We start from the raw sequence: 9,175 nt of genomic DNA on the forward strand, positions 1-9,175 counted from the left end.
CCCTCACCCCCTCGGTGGTCTTGTCGAACACCTTCACTGTGAGCATGATGCGGCTGTTATTGTAGCTTAAGATGCAAACGTGCCCGAGATGAAGGTCATCAGCGCGGGCGAACTACCTCCATCCGTTCTTCGTGCACAGATGGAAGCAGTTCACCCAGTCTCATGACCTTTTGCTCGGGGACGTCCTCATCTTAAGCTACGATACCAGTCGATCAGCACTCGGACCGAAAGATCCTCGACCATCGACCCCTCGCCCCTCGGTGGTCCTTTCGAACACCTTTACTGTGAGCATGGTGCGGCTGTTGTCATAGCTTAATATGCAGACGTGCCCGAGCTGAAGGTCATCAGCACGGGGGAACTGCTTCCATCTGTTCTTCGCACACGGATGGAAGCAGTTCACCCAGTCTCATGACCTTCAGCTCGGGGACGTCCTCGTTTTAAGCTATGATACTAGTCGGTCGGCACACGGACCGGAAGATCCTCGACCATCGACCCCTAACATCGACCCTTGACGAGGTTCTGTCGGTGCCGACGCACCCCTAACCTCGACCCGGTTTCGTTGGTGCCGACGCACCCCTAACCTCCTCCTCTTCTTCTTCCTCCTCTTCTGTTCTTCTTCTTCTTCTTCTTCTTCCTCTTCTTCTACTTCCTATTTTCTTTGTTTTCATCTTTCATCTTTCTTCTTAACGAAACCTAAACTAAACTAAATATAAACCTAAACCTAAAAACAAAAAAAACTAAACTAAACCTAAACCAAACTAAATCTAAACTAAACTAAACTAAACTAAACTTAACTAAATTAAACCTAAACTAAATCTAAACCTAAACCTAAAAACAAGAAAAAACCTAAACTGAACTGAAAAAAGAGGGTGAGGGGGCTCACCAGAGTGGGGGAGGTGGAGGAGGTCCACGGCAGCGGGTCGGGGCGGCGGGGCTTCAGGGTGAGCGGCGGTGGCTTCGGGCGGCGGGCCGTGGTGGCATGTGGTAGGGGATGAGGGACAGTTGGGGTGGCGGTGTGTGGTTGGGGGCGATTTGACCGGCGGCGTGTGGTGGGGGTTAGCGAGAGAGAGAGAGAACAGAGAGAGAGGAGGCGGGGGAACGACCATTACAGAGAGGAGGCGGGGCTAGCGGACGTCAAATAGTTGGGGCTGGTGGGCCATCAGGGTTTGGACCTCCACTGGGCCCTACCCACCTCTTTGTCGTCAGCTAGTGGACGACAAAGATTTGGCTGATGGAAAATAGGGTCTTTCCCATCGGCCCGTTCTTTGCCGTCCATTTTTTGGAAGCAGACGACAAAGACCATCATTGCCGACTGCTAGCAGACGGCAAAGATCTGACTGATGGAAAACTCTATGTTTCCAGTAGTGTACCAGACACTTTGAAATATGCTTATCTTGATGAGAAAAAGATATATCATGTTATTATTCATGCTAATCTTTTAGAACATGAAGAAGAAAGATTATTGAAGGTTCTAAACAAGCACCGAGCTTCTATTAGATATACTCTTGATGATTTAAAGGGCATTAGTCCCACTCTGTTTCAGCGCAAAATTAATATGGAACCTGATGCTAAACCCGTTGTTGATCACCAACGACGTTTGAATTCTAAGATGAAAGAAGTGGTAAAAAACTAAAATACGGAAGCTTCTGGAAGCAGGTATAATTTATCATATAGCTAATAGTAGATGGGTAAATCATGTTCATTGTGTCCCTAAGAAGGAAGGTATTACTGTTGTTCCTAATGATAAGAATGAACTTATTCCTTGGTATGCTGACTATGCTAATTACATTGTTGCTAAATACATACCACATAGCTTCACATACCAACAAAAGAAAACATTATTCTATAATTTCAGACATTACTTTTGGGATGACCTGATGAAGCTATGTACCTAGGGTAGGGTCACGGACCTGTCCTAACTGCCCTACCCAAGGACACCTCTAGAATAAATCACCTTTCCATCGACTTGGAGGTGTTCCACTCGACAGACTCGAAGACATTCGACCAAGAAGCAATTACTCGACCAAGATCCAACCACTCGACGGCCAGGAGACCTAAAGTCACTCTGCACGCTAACAATCGGTCATTAAGTAGCTTTTATGGTCATCATAGCACTTTATTACTAGCATTACCAGTAACACCCTGCTTTAATGTACATTGAACCCTTCGTAACGTGGGCTGGCTGGGGTCCTGGCGCACTCTATATAAGCTACCTCCCTCCTCCGAGACAGGGGTTCGCACCTCTGTAACTCATACTCACATAATCCAGTAGACCGCCTCCGGGCTCCGAGACGTAGGGCTTTTACTTCCTCCGAGAAGGGCCTGAACTCGTAAACCTTGCATCCTTACAACTTCTCCAGAGCTAAGATCTCGCCTCTTCGTACTTACCCCCCTACATTACTGTCAGACTTAGAACCATGATAGTTGGCGCCCACCATGGGGCCGGTGATTTAGCGTTTGTTGGAGAAGTTGCGACTTTTTTCCGAACCAAATCATCATGGTTTTCGGGGGAGTTTTGGTGGAGGGCCGGAAGATCCGTCTTGGCGCGCTCACGTTCATCATCGACGACTCTGCTTGGCTCCAGGAGGCACCGCACGACGTGGACGCACTCCCTGCTCGCGGGGCAACACACTTTAGCGCGTGCGTCCACGGCGTTCTCCTGCGGCAACCGTCGACCCCTTATCGGTTGGCTCCTGTGTTATCCTCACTCCCCGTTTCCCGCCGGCGCAAGCGTTCTGGTTGGTCGAGACTTCAGCGGTGGGTGAGGCACGCGGTGGCGCGTCAGTCGGCCACCCCCCAGGCCGCGGCGATCGAGCCCGACGAATCCCTCTACGGCCTGTTCGACCTGTCGACTGGCTCCGAAGAGACTGCATCCGAGTGCGACAGCAGCGATCCGGCGGTGGAGGTTCTGATGGTCGATGGACCGCCCAGTCCCCCCGGTTTTACCCGCACCGACAGAGGCGCAGGAGGAGGTGACCCATCGTGTCCCCATGAAGAGTATCTTCCCGAGCCTCTCACGTCGCTGCAGAGAGAAGAACTTCACCACCAGAACATGGATGCGCTGCACACTCCTATCGTTGGAGAAACCCCCGAGGCTCACGCCTTGGAGGACGCGTGCCTGGCAAACTTGGCCGAGCGCACTCGACTGGAGAACCTCCAGCAAGCGCTCGACGAGCGTGCGCGACAATGGGTTCCCGAATCCAGTCGACGTTAGCTCTTCCCGCCCCCGCAGGTATATCAGACTCCGATTCAGAATTTAGCAGCCGCGGCCCGTATAGCGGAGTCGATTCAGCCTTCCCATTCGGAGGCTGGCAGAGGCTTGCTGCAGATCAGAGCGTTACTCCGGGCAGCAGGAGATCAGAATTCCGCTGTTTCTCAGTCGCGGAACAGAATCCACAGCAGATCCGTTGCTGCGGACACAGTTCAGTCGGCTCACAGCCTGAGATCGCCCTCGAGGCATGAGGGACGTGGAGACCGGTGTGACCAGTATGGGAACCATGAGCAGTATGATCACCAAGTCTATCGTGACGGTCGACGTCGAGTGCCCATGCCTCCCCTGAGGAGCGGGTCGTATGTGCCTCGCCAGCAGGATGACAGGCGCCCTCATAATGGTGGGCGAAGGATTCCAATCGACCCTAGAGGGCCAGGCTTTGATGCGAGATCCATCCTCGTCCAAGGTCTGGTCGACGGGAACAGGGCTCACCGAGAAGGCCACGACAGAGATGCGCCTGCCAGCAGCAGAGTACATGTTTCGGGGCCAGAGTGCTTTAGTAGAGCCATCAGGGCTGCTGTGATTCCTCCCAATTTCAGGTTGGCGACTGGAGTCAGTAAGTTCACTGGCGATTCCAAGCCCGATACTTGGCTTGAGGACTACCGAGTGGCCGTCCAGATTGGCGGCGGCAATGATGAAGTGGCCATGAAGCACCTGCCTCTCATGTTGGAGGGCTCGGCCAGAGCGTGGCTAAACCAGTTAGCACCTAGCAGCATTTACACTTGGGAAGATCTCTCCCGAGTGTTCGTCACCACATTTGAAGGCACATGCAAGCGACCGGCAGGACTGACGGAACTGCTGTCCTGTGTGCAAAAGCCGAATGAAACTTTGAGGGATTACATCCAGAGATGGATCACGTTACATCACTCGGTGGAGAATGTGCCTGACCACCAAGCAGTTTGTGCCTTCAAGGAAGGCGTCAAGTACAGAGAACTGAATTTGAAATTCGGCCGAATCGGAGATATGTCCCTGAATCGGATGATGGATATTGCCACCAAGTACGCTAATGGTGAAGATGAGGATCGACTCGGGAGTGGCAAGATCAAGTCAGTCGCCCAAGAAACCGGAGGCAATTCCAGTCGGAAACAAAAGCGAAAAGCCGAGCCAGCGGCTCCCGGGGAAGCCTTAGCTTTGGCCCAAGGAAAGTCTAAAGGGAAACCTAAAGGGCCTTGGAATCCCAAAAAGGTTAAAGACCAGGAGGGGAATGATGTGTTAGACTTACCATGTCTCGTCCACACAAAGAAAGATGAAGAGGGTAATTTCATTTACCCGAAAGATACCACTCGGCAGTGTCGACTCTTGATCCAGCAGTTCCAGGGCAAACAGCCCAAGGGTAAGGAAAAGGAGTCAGACAAGGTAGAGGACAAAGAGGACAGTGATAACGGATACCCTCAAGTCAAATCCACCCTGATGATTTTTGCTGATGTTGAGAGCAAAAGTCGACTGAAAGTCATCAACCGAGAGGTGAATATGGTTGCTCCGACAACACCAAATTATTTGAAATGGTCTCAGACTGCCATCACGTTCGACCAATCTGATCACCCAACGCATATTGCCACCCCTGGGAGGCAAGCTCTAGTGGTCGACCCAGTGGTTGAAGGCATTCGACTGACCAAAGTCTTGATGGATGGTGGCAGTGGTTTGAACATATTGTATGCTAAAACGTTGAAAGGGATGGGCATTCCAATGTCCAGACTCAGTGCCAGCAACATGAGTTTCCATGGAGTCATTCCTAGGAAGAAGGCTGAATCACTCGACCAGATTGCTCTTGATGTGGTTTTCGGTGATTCCAAGAATTACCGCAAAGAAAAATTGACATTTCAAGTTGTAGACTTCCAGAGTGCCTACCACGCTATTTTGGGCAGGCCGGCTTAAGCACGCTTCATGGCCCGACCATGTTATGTGTATCTCAAATTGAAGATGCCTGGCCCCAAAGGTGTGATCACTATTACGGGCAATCGGAAGAAAGCGGAAGAATGTTTTCAGAAAGGTTCGAAGATTGCTGATGCTCAGATGGCAGTGGTGGAGTTGCAGGAATACCAGAAGACTACAGACCCGAGTGATTTGTTGCGAGTCAAGAAGCCCTCCACAGAATCGGCTTTTCAGTCGACTGGCGATACGAAGATAGCTCACATCCATCCGACCGACCCCAGCGCCCCTCCGACTCATATCTTGACAACACTAGACTCCAAATAGGAAGAAGCGCTCATCCAGCTCCTCCGTGAGAACTGGGACATCTTCGCATGGAAGCCTTCTGACATGCCAGGTGTTCCCAGCGAGCTGGCCGAGCATCGCCTGAGAGTCGACTCAAAGGTAAAACCTGTCAAGGAACATCTTCGACGGTCAGCCGTCCAAAAGAGAAAAGCTATTGGCGAAGAGGTGGCTCAGCTCTTAGCAGCGGAGTTCATCCGAGAAATCTACCACTCCGAGTGGCTCGCCAACGTTGTCATGGTCCCCAAGAAGGACAAGTCACTTCGCATGTGCATTGACTTTAAACATATCAATCGGGCCTGCCCGAAAGATCATTTTCCTCTCCCCCGCATTGACCAGATAGTCGACTCGACTGCGGGATGTGAGCGACTGTCTTTCTTAGACACCTATTCCGGGTACCATCAGATCCGTCTGTATGGACCTGACAAGATCAAGACAGCTTTCATCACTCCATTCGGGTGCTTCTGTTATGTTACCATGCCGTTTGGCCTCAAGAATGCCGGGGCCACATTCATGAGGATGATTCAGAAGTGTTTACTCACTCAAATCAGTCGGAACGTGGAAGCATACATGGATGATATTGTGGTCAAGTCACGGAAGGGTTCCGACCTGCTGACTGACCTTGCTGAAACCTTTGCCAACCTCAGGAGGTATGATATCAAGCTTAATCCATCAAAGTGTACATTCGGAGTCCCTGGCGGAAAGTTACTCGGCTTTCTCGTTTCTGAACGAGGAATCGACGCCAATCCAGAAAAAGTTGGCACTATACTCCAAATGAAAAGCCCTGTGCGAGTGCACGACGTCTAGAAGCTTACTGGTTGTTTGGCCGCCCTAAGTTGATTCATATCTCGTCTCGGTGAAAAGGCATTACCTCTTTACCGATTGATGAAGAAGTCCGACAAGTTCGAGTGGACTCCTGAAGCTGATACGCATTCGCAGAGCTCAAAGCTCTGCTCTCCACCTAGCCAGTGCTTGCTGCTCCAATCAGCAAAGAGCCTTTGCTGCTTTACATTGCAGCCACAGGACAAGTCGTCAGTACGGTACTTACGGTCGAGCGGGAATAAGAAGGGAAAACCTTCAAAGTTCAGCGCCCAGTATATTATATTTCTGAAGTCTTGACCCCATCGAAGCAAAGATATCCTCACTATCAGAAGCTTGTATATGGGTTTTATATGACCACCAAGAAAGTTGCTCACTACTTCTCTGGTCATTCCATTACAGTCGTCAGAGACGCTCCATTATCAGAGATCCTGCATAACAGGGATGCAACTGGTCGAGTGGAAAAATGGGCGATTGAACTCCTTCCCCTTGATATCATGTTTGAGGAAAAGAAAGCTATCAAGTCCCAAGCAATCGCAGATTTCGTCGCTGAGTGGATTGAACAGCAGCTGCCGACCCAGATTCACTCGGAGCATTGGACTATGTTTTTCGACGGCTCCAAGATGCTGAGTGGTTCCAGTGCCGGAGTGGTGTTGGTCTCCCCCAGAGGAGATAAACTCAGATATGTTCTTCAAATCCATTTTGATTCCTCCAATAACGAGGCAGAATATGAAGCACTTTTATATGGGTTGTGCATGGCCATCTCACTCGCCGTCCGTCGCCTCATGGTCTATGGCGACTCAGATTTGGGGGTTAATCAGGTGATGTAGGAATGGGATGTCAGAAGTCCAGCCATGACTGGTTATTGCAATGCAGTGAGAAAGCTGGAGAAGAAATTCGAGGGGTTAGAGCTTCATCACATACCCCGACTGAAAAATCAAGCAGCTGATGATTTGGCAAAAATAGGTTCCAAAAGAGAAGCCATTCCCAGCAATGTGTTTTTGGAACACATCCACACACCATCAGTCTAGGAGGATCTCTTCACGGAAGAGGCCCCGCAGCCAAAAAGCGCCACGGATCCGACTGAAGTTGAAGTTCCAGCTGTGGTCGATCTGATAATGGAAGTGCTGGTTATCACTCCCATCTGGACAGAACCGTACATCGCGTACATCCTAAGGAAAGAACTCCCAGAAGACGAGGAAGAGGATCGACATATCGTCCATCGATCCAAGGCCTTTATAGTCATAAAGGGACAGTTATATAGGGAAAGCGCGACTGGGGTCGGCCAGAAGTGTATCACACCAGAAGAAGGTCAGATGATCCTTAACGATATCCACTCGGGGACCTGTGGTCATCATGCGTCATCTCGGACCATTGTGGCTAAAGCATACCGAGCGGGGTTCTACTGGCCAAGGGCCAATGAGATGGCTAAAGAGATAGTCGACAAATGTGAAGGGTGTCAGTATTACTCCAATATGCCACACAAGCCCGCGTCAGCCCTGAAAACCATTCCACTCGTCTGGCCCTTTGCTGTTTGGGGGCTGGACATGGTTGGGCCACTGATAATAGGTAGGAGCGGCTTCACTCATGTACTGGTAGCAGTCGACAAGTTCACCAAATGGATTGAAGCCAAGTCTATCAAGAATCTCGATGCTTGCACCGCTATCAGTTTCATCAGAGAGTTGATATTCAGATATGGAGTTCCGCACAGTATCATCACGGACAATGGGTCAAACTTCAATTCCGACAAGTTCAGGGCCTTTTGCGCCTCTCAGGGCACTCGGGTCGACTATGCTTCGGTCGCTCACCACCAGTCGAATGGACAAGCAAAAAGGGCAAATGGCCTAATTCTCAAAGGACTGAAAGCCCGATTGATGCGCGATCTCAAGCACGCAGCAGGTGCATGGGTCGACGAGCTCCCATCAGTCCTTTAGGGATTAAGGACAACCCCGAATCGATCGACTGGAAGAACCCCATTCTTTCTGGTCTACGGAGCCGAGGCAGTCGTACCGAGTGACCTGCTTCACAATGCTCCCAGAGTCGAGCTCTACTTAGAAGATGAAGCAGAACAAGCCCGGCAGGACGCAGTCGAGCTCCTAGAAGAAGAAAGAGAAATGGCCCTGATCCGATCGACCATCTATCAGCAAGACTTGCGTTGATTCCATGCCAGAAACGTGAAGAGCCAAGCCTTCCAAGAAGGAGACTTAGTCCTTCGAGTGGATCAGCAGAAACCACACAAGCTTGCTCCTACTTGGGAAGGCCCCTTCATTGTCACCAGAGTCCTCCACAATGGAGCATACCACCTCTACAATGTCGATCGCCAGATTGATGAGCCACGAGCCTGGAATGCGGAGCTACTCCGCCCCTTTTATACTTGAATTCTAACTCGGATGAGATGTAATAAAAAAACTCATGTAGTTTATTTATCAAAAGACAAGAGCGTTATAATTTTCCCAGTGATTATTATTGTTTTTGCATAAGAAATCCCCCAGTGGGTGGCTTAGCCGCAAATCCGCTTCGCCTAAGTTTGAAAAAATCCTACCGAGTGGAGAGCGATCCTCTCACTCGGGGGCTTAGCTGCAGTCCAGTACTCGCCTAAGCTCTCCCACTTAGAGACTTAGCTGCAGTCAGGCACTCGCCTAAGTTTGAAAAAATCCTACCGAGAGGAGAGCAATCCTCCCACTCGGGGGCTTAGCTGCAGTCCAGTACTCGCCTAAGTTCTCCCACTTAGAGACTTAGCTGCAGTCAGACACTGGCCTTAGTTTTAAAAATCCTACCGAGTGGAGAGCAATCCTCCCACTCGGGGGCTTAGCTGCTGTCCAATACTCGCCTAAGTTCTCCCACTTAGAGACTTAGCTGCAGTCCGGCACTCGC

This window comes from Triticum aestivum, chromosome 4A, assembly GCF_018294505.1.
Source record: "Triticum aestivum cultivar Chinese Spring chromosome 4A, IWGSC CS RefSeq v2.1, whole genome shotgun sequence".
Lineage (NCBI taxonomy): Eukaryota > Viridiplantae > Streptophyta > Magnoliopsida > Poales > Poaceae > Triticum > Triticum aestivum.